This window comes from Eupeodes corollae, chromosome 2 (assembly GCF_945859685.1).
Source record: "Eupeodes corollae chromosome 2, idEupCoro1.1, whole genome shotgun sequence".
In the NCBI taxonomy this organism is placed as follows: Eukaryota; Metazoa; Arthropoda; class Insecta; order Diptera; family Syrphidae; genus Eupeodes; species Eupeodes corollae.
The window spans coordinates 64,584,806-64,600,087 of NC_079148.1; the positions used below are offsets into that span (position 1 = coordinate 64,584,806).

Here is a 15,282-nt window from a genome sequence, read left to right on the forward strand (position 1 = left end):
ATCTCTAATGGAGATGGCGCAACAGTTTAATATTCACCTTTGTTGGGTGCCGGGCCATAGAGACATTCGAGGTAACTGTAAGGCAGATGAACTCACCAGGAACGGTACAGTACAGCCCATCCTACCACGTTTGGAAGGACTGGCATACCAATCGCTACTTGCAAATTGTTGCTAATGCAAGACGCTGCGAGAAGGGCAGGCACCAGGTGGAACAACATCTCCACGTGTCAAGCCACAAAAAACATCTGGCCAACACTGGATTTAAAACGTTCAAGGTGCCTGCTCTCTCTAAGCAGATCGCATATAAGCTCGATAAAAGGCGTATTCTCAAATGACTTTTGCAGAAGCTGTATGGACGAGGAAGAGGAAGAAACGGTTCTTCATCTTCTCTACACATGGCCTGCTCTAGCTCGAAAACGCAAGAATTACCTAGGAGAATTCTTCTTTAACGATCTTAACAATCTAAATCATATCAGTATAATCAGGCTCTTACGTTTCGTAAGGGAATCAAGCTGGTTCTATTGAGCTTAGGAGGAAGCCTCAAGATTCATGTGGTATCAAATCTTGGACAGCAACTATAACCTAACCTAACGTCGAATCTTCTCAAAGTACTTCCTTGTTTTGGCTTGGATCGGGATATCCGTAGCCGTACCTTGGCTACAACGAGGTAGTGGTCCGAGTCAATATTGGCCTCTCGGAATGTTCGGATATCCTGTATACTATAGAAGTGTCGTGCGTCGATCGCAATGTGGTTAATCTGGTTGACGGTTGATTGATCAGGAGATTTCCATGTCCCCTTGTGGATATTAAGATGCGTGAACTGCGTACTAGCTACCAGAACGTGTCGCCCCGCAGCGAAATCGATCAGCCTGAATTCGTTGTCGGAGATGGTGTCGTGCAGGCTGTATCTCCCGATTATGCCACCAAAGATGTCTTCTCTTCCTAGCTTGGCATTAAAATTTCCTAAGACAATTTTAATGTCATAGCCAGGGCACTGCTCATATGTCTTGTCCAAGAGCTCGAAGAGCTCTAGCAAAAGTAAGGCACTCAAAAACATTGCCCTCCAAAAGTAAAAAATCAAGTTGAAAATAATAAATTGTAAGCTTACATTTCATAGTTTTACCTAATCAATAACTTCTGATAACTTAATTCAGTTCTCAAGCCTATACCTACCTATACGATTATCCTACTCGAATGTAGGAAGGTTCATCTCTTACATCCCACATAATGTAGATAATTTATATTGCGTGAGAAAAACCCTAAGCTTGAAGCTCAAAATTTATAAAAGTCGTAGTTTCACTGCGAAATCTTTTAACTAATTTTTATCTTAAAGAAATGTAAATGAGAGCTTTCTATAAGCTGAAATATTATAAACAAAAATCTTACGCAATTTTAAAACGAAAGATGTTTAAATTTATCATTATCCCACACTATATGAAAAATCGACACGCCATTTACACTAAGCTTAGGTTTTTTTTTTAAATTTCGTGAGCTCTCTGAATGAACTTGATTTCCCCAGTTTGTTGTTTTATTTTTGAATTGGTTTTAAATATTTTTGTTTTTGTTGTTTGTAACATAATTATTCATTTGTCAACCATCAACTCAACATTCAACAAGATTCAACATCATCACCATCACAACACAGCGAAACCAACAACCACGCTTAACATTTTATATTGGTCGCGATCGCGACTTTTAATCTGGCGCCGGAAAGACTTAGGTGTTTGCTTTGCTTTTTACTTGCTTGACTTGTTTGATAAGTTAAGTGAGAGATAGGTTAAGTATAGTCAGATATACATATGTACATATTTATGCATATTTATTTATTTAAATTTAAAACTAGCTCAAATGACTTTAAACGTGTGTCTAAGTCTTTATATACCTACAAACCTAAAAATTAAAAAAAGCTATAAAATATAAATAAATACTCATTTATTTCTACCTAAAGTATAGTTTGTATCTATGTATCTAGATATGTGTTTTGTAGGTAGGTATAAAGATGTATATTCAACTGGTTTATGAATGAGGCCAATTGAAGCGAATTGTCACCTACCGCATGAAGATTCGCCTCTGTCGTCAATTGACTTATATTTATTTTCCAGCCGCATGCACCTCATTCATAACGCCGCCGTTTGTTGCCGCGTTTCTGCGCTCCGCAGCCTCCGTCGACATCCATCGCTTCGCAAATCGCGCAGATCATTTAAGAGCATCACAGGCACAGCCTCGCTCAGCTACAGCATCCCCCTCGCTTGTTGTATAACTTAAAACAAAACAAAAATACAAAATTTATAATATCTACAATATAATTCTGTATCTTATAGATACATATGTAGGTAGGTGCATAGGTATAGATACTTCTCTCGATCTCTTTTTACACAAAAGAAGCAAAAATTAAAAAAAACTTAAACCCAATTCAATTGACGAATAACGTGATATTAAAAACCAGTAATGAAATGCTAGCGCAAATCCGCCGCTTTATTTCAAAGCAAATGAAACCAGTTTATATCAATTTAATTGTGTTGATCGTCATTTTATATGTTTGATTGTGTGTGTGCTTTGAATCTTTTAGGATATCGAATACATACACACCAAAAAAAATTGTGTTCTTTTTATTTGTAAACGAATGAATAAAAAAAGAAATATTTCCAATATCAATGAGGAATCAGAAAGATTTCGAAGAAAAGGTAACAACAGCAAAAAAAAACGCCTGGCTTTTGTTGATTATATCAAACGCCATGCCTCGGCTAAAGTAACAGCAGCACAACAACAACAACAATAACGACGACGACGACGACGAACGACGAGAAGAAAACGCCAACGACACAACGATCAGAACAGAAACAAGCTGGTCGATCGGTTTCGGCTTCGGCTTCAGTTTCGGCTCCATTCTCCGGATTGTGCTCCTCACCTCTCTAACGTCTAACCCACTCAATATCGGATTCGTATTTGGATTCGGATCGCACCGAATCGAGTCGCACAAACCATGCCAGACATGACGGCACCAGTTTGGAAATTTATTGCTTCGTTTTCATTGCTTCTCCCGCTTATTCAGCACAAACGGATCACGTGTTAAATTCTGTCAGGTAAATGGTGTAGTTGTATGGCAGTATCTATACGCTTTACCTTGCCTATATACATACCTACATACTAGTAGATATGTTCATATATGAATTGAAAATAGAGGAGTGTTCGTGTTGGAGTATAGTGCTGTGATGCGATGGCGGTGGCTATGACTGGTGTGGTGCGCGCCGTGCCGCGCCACGCCGTTGGGGTCATACCCTTGCGTCTCACTTCAAGCCAGGTATCCGGTCGATCTATGGCTATGATTGTTGATTGTGCTTTGCTATATGTGCTTGTGCCACTCATACTCAATAGTGTTGGCAGCACTCAGGGCTGGATTAGCTGTAAAAATTAAATGACTTCTATTGGGGGGCCAATATCAATGTTTGATAAGAGTTTTTCTTTTATTTTTTATAGAGCCTTCTATGACTTTTCATAAGTCTATCCGTCACACAACAATTGATTGAAAAAAGACCAGCAAGCTAATTTTCAAAATGGTGGGATTGAAATCCCTAATAAAACTATGTCTCACAGTTCTTTGAGCCCAATACAAATTTGGTAGCACTTTTGTCAGGGAAAAAATTAAGGGTCATAGAAGTGCCAATATTAACAGCCGTACATAAAAAGTATCGTTCAGAATATTGACTTCCTTTTTTGCAGAAAGTAGAATAAGGAAATTTAGGAAACTTTTAAGTTGTCGCGATTGTCAAACAAAAGGCTTGAAAACAGGTTGGGATTCGATCCACACTAAAAACTTCTCGCTTCTGCCCGTCTGTCGATATACAGTAGATAAAAAGAAGTACTGGCAAGTTCAATTTTAAGTATTTTAAAAATTTCGAAAACACTGGTTCAACAGAAAATAAGAAAAGAAATGACTTTGTAAATTTTCAAATAGGAAAAAACTCAAAATTTCACAATAAGTGTTTCAAACTTGTCCGAAGAAGTTGCAAATACTATTTTTAAACATTGTAGTGTGCAGTTTACCTACTTACTTAAGGTGGCGCTGCAGTCCTGTGTGGTCCCTAGCTAGATGTCTCCAGTTTCTAAGTTGGTTGAGGTCACCTTCCACTTGTGCGCGCCACCTGATCAGCGGTCTTCCTCTACTGTGCCTGATCATTGGTTTGCATGCGTTCTACGTGACCCAGCCATCTTAGTCGTTGGAATCTTACCCTTCTAGCTAAGTCTGCGTTGCTGTACAGCCCATACAGCTCGTCGTTCCATCTTCTCCTCCACTCACACGAAGAACTTTTCTCTCGAAGCGACCCAAGGTGCTTTCCTCCGCTTTTGTCATAGTCCATGCTTCTGCACCGTATAGCAGGACGGGGATAATAAGGGTCTTATAAAGTCCCTCGAGAGAGGACTTACTCAATTGCTTTCTTAGTCCAAAGAAACAGCGGTTAGCAAGAGTTATTCTGCGTTTGATCTCAGCGCTGGTGTTGTTTTCTACGTTTACAGCGGGGCCTAGTTAGACGAAGTCCTTGACTACCTCAAAGTTACGTCTGTCGATGTTGACATTTTGACCATTACGTCGGTGTATGTCCTTTTCGACAGCATGTACTTTGTTTTGCCCTCATTAACCGTTAAGCCCATTTTTGCCGTCTCTGCCTCAATACTCACAAAAGCCCCATTGACTTCACGCTAAGATTTCCCATTATGTCAATGTCATCAGCATATGCTAGTAATTGGACAGACTTTTGAAAGGTAGTGTTGACGTGTGAGCTCTGCACCATTCTTTCAAGCACGATGTTAAAAAAATCACAGGGATGCCAAAACTAGGCATGGCTCTCAACACTTGAAATCGATGAAAAGATGGTGAATGTCGATTTGGTGTTCTTGGTTTTTTTCCAGGATCTGCCGTAATGTGAATATTTGATCAACTGTGGACTTTGCTCGTCTAAAACCACTCTGATAACGACCTATCAGGTTGTTGACGATGGGCTTTAGACGTTCAAATATTGTGGCAAAGAAGATTTTATAGGCGATGTTAAGTAGACGGATTCCTCTATAGTTGGTGCAGTTAGAGGGTCTCCTTTTTTCAGGATCGGGCAAACAATACTGATGTTCCATTCATCGGGCATGCTTTCTTCCTACCATATCTTGCAGATAAGTTGGTGCATGCTCCTAACCAACTTATGTCCACCTTATCAAAACGGCGCACTACAGCGCTAATTGGATCTCAGGCGGGGTTGCCATAGATCGCCATTTCTATCTGCAGCTGCTTTAAAGAGCCCGGCATTCAAGCCATCGACTCCAGCGGCTTTATTACACTTCAGCTTAGATGGCAATCTTTACTTCGTCTAAGTCGGGAGGGCGGGATTGTTGGCTTTCGTCGTCTATGTTGAATGGATCATCCTGCCTGACAGCTTAATTCAGTTTTTTGTTGCCGTTATACAGTCTGCAGAAGTGGTCCTTCCATATCCTCAGCATTGACTGCGGTTCCACTATGATGTTTCCACTTTCGTCTTCGCAGACTTCGGTTCTTGGTTTATGTACCTGTGAATTTCGTTTTACCTGTTCATAAAACTTTCGAACTTCATTCCTGCTTTTAAACCTCTCAACATCTTCGACCGCACCCTTCTCATGCTCTCTCTTTTTCCTCTGAGAAGTCGGTGTTCCTCTCACCTGTTCTGTTCATAGAGCTTATGAGCAGCTCTCGTCCTTTTATGCAACGCCGCTTTGCGTGCCTCTTGTTTGGCTTCATTTGCCTGCTGACATTAATTATCAAACCAGGGGTTCCTTGTTGGTGGCTGCTTGAAACCCAGCACATCAGAGGCGGCTACTCTGATCGTATTTTGGCAATGTTGCCACTGGTTTTCGATACGTTGTGTTGGCGGCAGAGAACTTCGATAGAGGTTACTTGTAACTCGGTCGGAAAAGGATTGGCGATTTCTGGTGATTGTAGCCGTTCGAGGTTGTACCTTCTCACAGCACCTCCCTGTTTTGCCTTGGGTCTGGAAACCCGAAGTGATACCTTGGCTACAACGAGTCGATGTTAGCTCCTCGGAAAGTTCGGACATCCATGATGCTGGAAGCGTGTCTGGCATCGATCGCAATATGGTCAATGTGGTTGACGGTAGATTGATCTGGAGAAGTCCAAGTTCCTTTGTGGATGTTGAGGTGTGGAAAAGGCGAACTTTTCGCCCGCAGCAAAATCTATGAGCCTGAATCCGTTGTCCGAAGTGTTGTCGTGCAGTGTGCAGTTTGCATGATTCAAAATAACATTTATTTCGTGAATGAATAAAAAAAGCTTGGAATTTGCAAAAACGCATTCAAACGTACGATTTGAGAATCGGTTGTTTTTCGCGATATATATCATTTTTGGGAGCGATCGAAGGCAATATTATGTAAGGCGAAAACCAAACACATGGTGGAGGAAGCGTTTTCGCCAAAACTGTTCGTTTTGTTATCTGTGTGTTAATTTTACTTATCTTTTCGTCATTAAAGATGAATTTGAAAACATCTTGTGAAGGATCCCATATTAATAAAAGTTTTAATAATCTCAGACTGATGGAATGTTACTAATTTCTCTTTATCGTCTTCAGGAATTTCTTTTAAAATCATGGGATTATTGGCACAAAACTTTTTCAATTCAAAGTTACCTGTCTTGAGTAAAGAATTAATCTCGTTGAGTAACTCATGACCGTCATCAATGTTGTCTGCACCGGCTAAACAATCATCTACGTAAAAATTGTGTTTAACGGCTTGTGAAGCTCTATAAAATTTGTCTCCTATTCTTTCACGAACTTGATGAGGTATCTGAGACAAAGATAAGAGACCTAATCTTTTTCCTCAATGCGACAAAATGGCTTTAACATAATCGCTATTAAGCTTCTCTATCACAGGTCAACTGAGTTGTTGGTATTAAAACGGCGCACTACAGCTCTAATTGGATTGGAGTGATAGGGCTAAATATAAAGTAAGTCCGGCCTTGTCAACAACAAGTTCCATGGTGTTCATTAACTAAAATAACATAAAAAAAAATACGAGGACGCGTTGGTTGTCGGTTTAGCTATAGCGGCTGCAACAGTATCATGGAAGTGTCCTAGTGAGAAAATCTTATGATATAGTATAAGATATTAGCCATAAATTAGCTTGCAATTATAGTTGGTGGGCATGAAACATAATTTTTGATGTGCATACTCGTAACTACCAACTTAATTTTCATTTAAAATTCCAGATCACCTAAGCTATAGAGAACGAGAATGTGCAACAAATGTTGAAATGTTAAGTGTAGATATTTTTTTATTTATCAAATATGGGGCAATAGAGGGAAGCCAATAAATTTGCTATAAATAAATATTAAAACAACAACAAAAAACACAATTGCATCAAAATACTTCATAGCTATTTGAAAAAATAAATAAATATACTAACCTGCCTATTTATAAGTTCGCATTAGATACTTCGTCGAGATGTGATCATTTTATATTTGTTTGTTTTTTGTGTGGGAAGTTGTTATGTGTTCTTTTTTTTTGTCAAGTCAAACATTTATGTATGGTAGTTTATTATGTAGGAATAAAAAATACTATTTTAGCGACTTATTTACATATGTATACTTTTGCAAAAAACACGCCGTTAAACACGTCCAAGAAAATAGTGTCAATTTTTATGATTGAAAGTTGTATAGTCATATCTACCAAACAGTCATTAACTTAAATGATTGTTAACATAGGTATTTACAAAATATTGTATGTACAATGACACATCAAAATTCTAAAGCTTTCGATAAATTGTTGATTCATATTGAAAAATGAGTGACTTGTTTTTAACAATTTGAATTATGGAACTAGAACAGCGACAAGTGGAAACGAAAGTTAACACAAAATTCCATTTGTGTTACGTAATATTATAACTTTTATGTGCATAAATATTTTATATACAATCGCACCTACAAAATTGTTGTAACATTAATTATTTTTCTGACAAATTTTTAAAACTACTACTTTTAAAGTAACTGCTTAAATACATATATTATATTTATGTTTGCGTTACGTAGTTAACTAGTTTTAATTTGAAAATTAGTTCTGCAAAATTAAAGAACAAATATCGCCTCTAAATTAACAATTTTGTAACGCTATTTCGCTTTGTAAAGTCTCACTACAGGAGCAGTATAAGAGTCACATAATAGGACAGGTATAGGTATAGGTTTGTCTTGCATGTGGTTTCAAAAAAAAAGTCTTAAGATGAATTTCAATGAGTTATTATAAATAATTGTGTAGTTTTTATGTGTCGAATGTAAGATGAAAGCTTCAAAATTTACAGCTGACTAAATAGCTGGCTATTTAATTGAACCGACCCAAGGTACTTTCATCCGCTTTTGTCATAGTCCATGATTCTTTTTTTTTTACAATAAGCGCACACGCAAAAGGATATACTACCCTTATTATGTAGACAAAGTGTGAGCACTAGGAAAGGGAGAATTCCTGAATATTGCAATAGAATAGAAAGACAGAGCGTGGCAAGGCATTCCACATTCGCATAGTACGGCTAAAGAACGAATCTCTGTACTTGATAGTACGACCGAAGTTGGGCTCGAGGGTATATTGATGAGCATTCCTAGAAGCGCGAGTATTACGGTTGAACTGTTTAAGGGGAGGAATGCAGCTGGCTATTTCTCTAGAGCACAAACTATTAAAATAACGGTAAAAGAGGGTGAGACAAGAAACATTTCGACGATGTTCAAGTGTCGTAAATGATCTTATGATGGTAATATCACCAATCAATCTACATGCTCTACGTTCAATACTATCCAAGAGGCTTAAGTAAATTGCATTCCAGATATGGGAGTTATACTCAAGCTTTGGACGTATATAAGTCTTGTAAATAACAGCCAGACCAGAGGGGGAGAAAAACTTCTTGCATTGCCTTAGAAAACCCAAACATCTTGCGGCAATTTTGGCGACATCGCGTATGTGATCGTTCCACAAAAGGTGGTTGGTGATACACATACCGAGAATATCGAAATGTTCAGTTTCCTCGATGCAAGTGCCGTTTATGGATAATGGCAAGGGGGGTTTATTTCGCTTTAACAATACAAGACAGCATTGGGTTTTCGAAGCATTAAATTAAACGCGGTTTCTTATTCCCCATTGTACAATGCTGTTTAGGTCGGAATTTAATGAGCTTATCATATTTTGTCGTTGCAGTTCCACATCCGAAGAAGAGGGGTGTGAATCTGAAAACAAATATGAAAAGCTAAGAGTACTATCGTCAGCGAAACAATGAATTGGATTAGATGTTGCAGACAAGAGATCATTAATAAAAATGAGAAAGAGTGTTGGAGCCCTGGGGCACACCAGCATTTATTTTGTGGTTTTCAGACTTGAATCCATCCAATACAACTTTTATTGAACGATTCGAAAAGTAATTACTAATCCAATGAAGGAGGGATTCATGCAAACCGAAAGCACGCATTTTCGATAAGAGAGCCTGATGCCAAACCCTATCAAATGCTTTTGAAATATCAAGTGCAATAATCTTACTTTCTCCAAAACTATGTAAAGATTTGTTCCACTGTTCGGTGAGATGAACCATGAGATCATCAGTGGACCTATTGCTACGAAAGCCGTATTGTCGGTCATTAATAAGCTTTCGATTTTCGAGATATTTCTTGAGGTGATAATTAATCAGCGTTTCCATGACCTTGGAAATAAGGGACGTAAGTGCAATCGGTCGATAATTAGACGGTGAGGAAGATTCGCCTTTTTTGGGAATTTGCTGGACAAATGCGGTTTTCCATCCGCTCGGAACGTCACTTGAGGAGTAGAACAGATGAAAAAGCTTACGCAGTGGTTTTGCCAGCGATGAAGAACACATCTCTAGAACAACGGTGGGGATACCATCTGGACCAGCAGATTTATGTTTGTTAAGATCTTTTAGGACTCTCGCTACAGTACGAGTGCGAAAAAAGATTTGCCCCATAGAATCATTAACTCGCTCAAGTACAGGCGGATTCATAACACTCACTGGCAGAGTTGAATTGGCGGCGAACTGCCTAGCAAAGAGATTACTTACTTACTTACTTAAGGTGGCGCTAGGGCCTCACCCAACAAACTTCTCCATCTAGCTCGGTCCCTAGCTAGATGTCTCCAGTTTCGCGCTCCAAGTTTGGTGAGGTCACCTTCCACTTATGCGCGCCACCTGATCCGCGGTCTTCCTCTACTGCGCTGTCCTGTGGGTGCGAATTCGAAGACTTTCTGGGCCAGACTTTTACTCTTCTGGCTTAGTCTACGTCGCTGTACAGCCCGTACAGTTCCATCTTCTCCTCCACTCCCCTTCGATGCATACGCGACTGTAGATCACACGAAGAACTTTTCTCTCGAAGCGACCCAAGGTGTTTTCATCCGTTTTTGTCATAGTCCATGCTTCTGCACCGTATAGCAGGACGGGCATGATGAGGGTCTTATATAGCGAGACTTTGGTCCCTCGAGAGAGGACTTTACCACTCAATTGCTTTCTTAGTCCAAAGAAACAGCTGTTAGCAAGAGTTATTCTGCGTTTGATCTCAGCGCCGGAGCCATAGGTAGACGATGTCCTTGACTACCTCAAAGTTACGTCTGTCGATGTTGACGTTTTGACCAGGACGTCGGTGTTGTATGTCCTTTCTTGACGACAGCATGAACTCTGTTTTGCCCTCATTAATCGTTAAACCCATTTTTGCCGCCTCTGCCTCAATACTCACAAAAGCCCCATTTTTCCGGTTATGTCAATGTCATCAGCATATGCTGGTAATGGGACAGACTTTTGAAAGATAGTGCCTCTATTGTTGACGTGTGAGCTCTGCACTATTCTTTCAAGCACGATGTTAAAAAAATCACATGACAGCGCATCACCTTCTCTAAAACCTTTTTTGACATCGAAAGTTTGTGTTAAGTTGTTTCCAACCTTTATGGAGCAGCGTGAATTCTCCATGGTCATCCTGCACAAACGAACGAGTTTGGCAGTGATGCCAAAACTAGACATGGCTCTGTACAGCTCGTCCCTGTAGATGCTGTCATATGCGGACTTGAAATCGATGAAAAGATTGGTGTTCTTGGATTTTTTTTCCAGGATCTGCCGTAATGTGAATATTTGATCAACTGTGGACTTTCCTGGTCTAAAACCACACTGAAAAGGACCTCTGAGGTTGTTGACGATGGGCTTTAGACGTTCACATATTACGGCAGAGAAGATTTTATAGGCGATGTTAAGTAGACTGATTCCTCTATAGTTGGTGCAGTTAAAGGGTCTCCTTTTTTCAGCATCGGGCAAACAATACTAAGGTTCCATTCATCGGGCATCTCCTAACCAACTTATCTCCAGCTGCTTTAAAGAGCTCTGCATTCAAGCCATCCGCTCCAGCGGATTTATTAGACTTCATCTTACATTTGTCAATCTTTACTTCGTCTAAGTCGAGAGGACGGGATTGTGTTAAGAAGTTTTTTAAAGTTCCCTTTTAATTGAAGTAAAACATAAATTAAAAAAAAAAAAATTGTTACTTTTTTAATTAATTTTGGTGTTGAAAATCTTTCAAAAGAAAATTTAAACATCGACTTTGAATTTACTTTAATTAAATATTGTTTTAATATTTTTGAAATTCAATGTCGAAAGCCTACTCTCTTTCAGTTCTTTAAAACGATATACAATTAGAACGGAGAGTTTTTTAACATTTCATTTGGCAAGACTTTAAATACAATTATTTTGATTATCTGGTCGGTTGTTTAAAGGTTATGTCTCTAAATATAACAATGTCGAAAATTTGGCAAAATAGTTTGAAAAACACCACGCGGTCGAAATCACATTTCAAAAACTACGTTCCCCCACTTATACTCGTATCATGCCAAAATGTTCCTTTGAGTAAGTTTATATAAGAGATCACTAGACCAATCTACAAACAAAACTAAAAGACATATGATAAATTACATAATAATGTAGTTACGTAATGAAAACTCAAAATAATTAACATTTTTTTGTGTCAATTATGATATTTTGAATGTTTTTTGGTTCTAAGTAAACATTCGGCAAACGAAATGGTTGGTTTCTTAAAATACTTTTTTTTAAATTTTGAATAGAACTCTGAAAAGCACTTAATGTAAAAATCCGACTAGAGTATAATTTTTTAAAGTTCAACATTTGACTTAATGTTATTTATCTTCGTAAATGCATCTTTTAATCTTTGAAGTTTATTATATTTAAACTTTTTTACATCACTTACACCATCAATACACTTTCACTACTAAAAATGTCAAAAATTATCTTAGATTTCCGTCTAACACTCTTCACATTCTAATCATCTCGATCTCCTTACATATATGAAGGTATCCATGGCCTGAAAATGAGGAAGGTAGGACAAACGCCTAAAATGTTATACATTTAAAAAAGAACTAATAGTTGTTAAGTTTCACATCGCCTCATAACTTCTTGCAATGGGGTCTACATAATTAAGATTTTTGGAATACTTGAAAAAAAAAAATAAGGATTAATGTATTTAAAAACATGACAAATTATGATTCATGAAAAAAGTATAAAGAATCAATTGTTATTTTTCAAAATTCACGCAAAAGCGTGACTGTATTCGAGCTGCCATCTGTCACTTTCAGCTGGAATTTAAAGAATGTTATTTAATTTTATAAATCAAATATTCAGAGTTGTGAAATATTTAATGACAGAGTTTTTCACAACTAAACAATTGTATGAGTATCATACTGATACCTGAATATTCTGGCTTAAAATGGTGCCCAAACAAATCAGACCAATCAAAAATTCCATCCGTTTTAACATCCTTTGATGGAGCTACCAAAAAAAAGTTAAGACAATGAAATTAAACGTTTAATAGTACAAATGTTTTAATAATCACTAAAAATCTATAAATCAAGAAAGTCCAAACATTCAACTTACTTGAGCTCTTTCCGACCGCCATAACGTTTATAAATTTTTCTTATCAAACTCATTTTAAAATCATTTGACTAAAATGCACGCGGACACACCCCATTTTTCAAAATTAAAAATATACCATTTCAAATGATTTATTTATAAAAAAAATTCTCAAGACTTTTGTCATATGAGTAAAAATTGTTTACCCAAAACAATGCCAATATAAAATAATGTTGCCAAAACTAAAATCATCATATACAATTTGTTGCTACACCAGTGATGCAAACGCTAGTTTTTTTTTTCTTCTTATTATCTTATATAAAGTATCAACCCCCTTAAACTAGAACGTGACTCCTAAACACGTGCATTTTTTATGTCTTGTAATTAAAAATCAAAAGATTTCGCAATAAATTTAAGGAATTTGAGTGGAAAACAACTTTTATTGACGTCATGTGACTGAAAAATAAGTTGGATAACTTAAATATTAGGGGCTTGTCTCTGGCTATCAACCAAAATTGTAAGTATTTACAACATTTCCTTTTTTAGCATGTCTAGAAAGTTTATAGAAATAAATTTTGATTAGAAGATCAATTATCGATATTAAAATAGCCAAATATTTTATAGAGTATGGATTTCAATATAAAATATTGGTTACACTTAATTGATAATTTTTGAAAATAAAATAAAAAAAAATGTAACTAAATTTGTTTCAATAAAAACTTTCGAATTTTCTTTTCTAATTAGAAAATTATTGTATGACTTATCTCAAATTGTACAACTTGTTGTATTAGACTTATGAAATTCATAAATCTAATTAAGACTTATTCTGAAATAGGTGGTTTCTATTTTCAAGGTGAAGCAAAACACTTTAAAATAAAAATATTGCTGTTTTTGGGGACTGCTAAGCTTATTTATGGCATTCGTAAATTGAAATTATTAGGGTTAAGAAGGTAAGTTTCCGTTGTTTTAAAGCCAATCCAACTGAGGAAAACCGGAATAAGTTCAAGCAAGCCAGGAAGGCCTGCAACGCCCATATTCGACGGACCAAATTTTTACATGACCAAAAATTACGGCAAAAAATACTGCAATGTCCCAAAGGCAGTACAAATTTTTGGTCATTTGTAAATGACACTCCATTTGTTAGCTCCTTAGAGAAAGCAAATCTCTTTGCTAGGCAGTTCGCCGCCAATTCAACGCTGCCAGTAAGTTTTATGACTCCGCCTGTACTTGATCGAGTTAATGATTCCATGGGGCAAATTTTTTTCGCACTCGTACTGTAGCGAGAGTCGTAAAAGATCTTAAAAGAATCCGGATGGTAACCCCGCTATTATTCTGAAGAGGTATTCTTCATCGATGGCAAAACCATTGCGTAAGCTTTTTCATCTGTCCTACTCCTCAGGTCTCGTTCCGAGAGGATGGAAAACCGCATTTGTCCAGCCCATTCCCAAAAAAGGCGAATCTTCCTCACCGTCTAATTATCGACCGATTGCACTTACGTCCCTTCTTTCCAAGGTCATGGAAACGCTGATTAATTATCAGCTCATGAAATATCTTAAAGAACGGAAGCTTTTTAATGACCGACAGTATGGCTTTCGTAGCAATAGGTCCACTGGTGATCTCATGGTTCATCTCACCGAACAGTGGAGCAAATCTTTACATCGTTTTGGAGAAAGTAATATTATTGCACTTGATATTTCTAAAGCACTTGATAGGGTTTGGCATCAGGCTCTCTTATCGAAAATGCGTGCTTTCGGTTTGCATGAATCCCTTCTTCATTGCATTAGTAATTACCTTTCAAATCGTTCATTACAAGTAGTATTGGATGGATTCAAGTCTGAAAACCACAAAATAAATGCTGGTGTGCCCCAGGGCTCTATCATCATGTAATCCAATACATTGTTTCGCTGACGATAGTACTCTTAGCTTTTCATTTTCTTTTTCAGGCTCACATCCCTCTTCTTCGGATGTGGAACTGAAACGACAAAATATGATAAGCTCATTAAATTCCCACTTAAACAGCATTGTACAATGGGGAATAAGAAACCGCGTGGAATTTAATGCTTCGAAAACGCAATGCTGTCTTTTATCGTTAAGGCGAAATATACCACCCTGCCATTATCCATAAATGGCACTTGCATCGAGGAAACTCAACATCACGATATTCTCGGTATGTGTATCACCAACCACCTTTTGTGGAACGATCACATACGCGATGTCGCCAAAAATGCCGCAAGGTGTTTGGGTTTTCTAAGGCGATGCAAGAAGTTTTTCTCCCCTTCTGATCTGGCTGTTATTTACAAGACTTACATACGTCCAAAGCTTGAGTATAACTACAATATTTGGGCTGGTGCTCCTGCAACTTACTGAAGC

The 15,282-nt window shown here is 37.6% G+C and overlaps 1 protein-coding gene and 1 long non-coding RNA gene across 2 annotated transcripts in view; one reads left to right on the top strand and one right to left on the bottom strand.

The window, feature by feature from the left end:
* Positions 1 to 15,282, top strand: part of LOC129946976 (autophagy protein 5) — a 91,676-nt gene that overhangs the window by 58,573 nt on the left and 17,821 nt on the right. The window lies entirely within an intron of this gene.
* LOC129946977 (uncharacterized) lies at positions 1,916 to 3,054 on the bottom strand. The gene is made up of 2 exons (XR_008781670.1): positions 2,356 to 3,054; positions 1,916 to 2,260 (listed from the first exon to the last, which is right to left on the bottom strand). It is a non-coding gene; the product is annotated as an uncharacterized LOC129946977 (long non-coding RNA).